The sequence below is a fragment of the Arachis hypogaea genome, chromosome 11 (assembly GCF_003086295.3).
Source record: "Arachis hypogaea cultivar Tifrunner chromosome 11, arahy.Tifrunner.gnm2.J5K5, whole genome shotgun sequence".
Classification (NCBI taxonomy): Eukaryota; Viridiplantae; Streptophyta; class Magnoliopsida; order Fabales; family Fabaceae; genus Arachis; species Arachis hypogaea.
The window spans coordinates 95,820,808-95,822,652 of record NC_092046.1 but is presented as its reverse complement, the minus strand read 5'-3'; the positions used below and the strand labels follow the sequence as shown (position 1 = coordinate 95,822,652).

Genomic DNA, 1,845 nt, shown 5'->3' with positions numbered 1-1,845 from the left:
TGGTATGATCTTTGGTTGGAGTTTTGGTATGTGGACTTGTTATGTTGGTTTTGCTGGTTTCTCCACCCAAAGTTTGGGTGGTTTTTCCAGCCTGGGTTGTAAGTGTTGGAATGTGGATCATATGGTTGCCTTTGTTGATTTCCTACATAATTGGCCTCTTCCCAATCACCTCCTTCAGTGCTTACTTCCTCTTGATCTTGTGTGTGTATTGCAGCCACTTGCTTTGTTTCTAATTTCCTGGTGAGCTCTGCTAGTTGCTTGGCAAACACCTTGTTTTGGGCTAAAATTGTATCAACATGGTTCAGCTCCATGACTCCCTTAGTGTGGTGTCTCTCTGAAGCATAGTAGTACTCATTCTAAGCCACTGTCTCAATCACTTCAATGGCTTCTTCCACAGTCTTTTTCCTGTTCAATGAACCTCCTGATGAATGGTCTACAGCCTTCCTTGATTCATAAGAAAGTCCATCATAGAAAATATGCAATTGCACCCAGTCATGGAACATGTCTGGTGGGCATTTCCTTGTCAAATCCTTGAACCTCTCCCATGCCTCGTAGAGAGTTTCACCATCTTGTTGTCTAAAAGTCTGAACCTCAGATCGAAGCCTATTGACCTTTTGTGGGGGTAGAAACGTGCCAGAAACTTGCTTTCCACCTCATCCCAAGTTGTTAGGCTCCCCCTTGGGAATGATTCCAGCCACTTAGCTGCCTTGTCCCTAAGTGAAAATGGGAACAAGAGTAGTTTATAGGTATCTTCCTGGACTCCATTGGACTTCACAGTGTCACAAATTCTCAGGAATTTTGTGAGATGTTGGTTTGGATCTTCATTAGCACTCCCACCAAATGAACAATGATCCTCCACAAGTGATATTAGCTGTGGTTTGAGTTCAAAATTGTTGGCCTGAATGGGTGGTTTCTGAATGCTGCTACCATAATTCCCAGAGGTTGGGTTTATGTATGAACCAAGAACCCTCCTCTCGGGAATGGCATTGTTTCCATCAGCTCTCTCATGGTTGTGAACTTCTCTATCCATGTTGAGATCTAGAGCTTCCTCAAAATTGTCCTCAGATTCTCCTTCAGATTCTTCTTCTCCCAGTACTCTCTTCCCTCTTACTTCCCTTCTAAGTTTATGAAGGGTCCTCTCTGGTTCGGTATAATGAGGAGTTGATGTCTCTCCTCTCCTACCTGTCATACAAAAACACAGCACAGGCAACAAACAAGTGAAATACTCTTGGTTAATGGAAGAGTATGGTTAGAACAGTTGAGGAATTAATTCAAATAGTTAGTGAGTCAGTGAGTTAGTTGCTTGAATTTAAAGGCATAAAGAAAGAAAGCATGTAACAGAGTGCAGAAATTAAAATTCAACAAGTAACTTGAACTGAATTAACAAAGCAAGAAAAATGCTCAATCTAGTTAACTTCCAATTTGAGAATTGTCAATCGAAAACCAATCCCCGGCAACGGCGCCATAAACTTGATGCTACGATTTTAAGAAATTGCACGATCGGCAAAAATTCCTTCCGGCAAGTGCACCGGTTATCGTCAAGTAAAACTCACAATAGAGTGAGGTCGAATCCCACAAGGATTGGTTGAGTGAGCAATTCGGATTAGAAGTGTGTTCTAGTTGAGCGGAATCAAGATTTAGATGAGAATTGCGGAATGTAAAATTGCATGAATTAAAGAGCGAGAAGCTAAATTGCTGAAATTAAAGAGGGATCGGGGTGATTGCATGAATTTAATTGCAGAATGTAAAGAGAAGTGATAGATCAGAAATGGGGAATTCATTGGGTTTCAGGAGATATTGAGATCTCCGAATCAAACATTTTTTTTATCCCTTCCTCAACCAATG

At 41.3% G+C, this 1,845-nt stretch overlaps 1 non-coding gene across 1 annotated transcript; it reads left to right on the top strand.

The window, feature by feature from the left end:
* Positions 1–501: 501 nt before the first annotated feature.
* LOC112724450 (small nucleolar RNA R71) lies at positions 502–605 on the top strand. Its single transcript, XR_003163611.1, has one exon. It is a non-coding gene; the product is annotated as a small nucleolar RNA R71 (small nucleolar RNA).
* Positions 606–1,845: the final 1,240 nt, after the last annotated feature.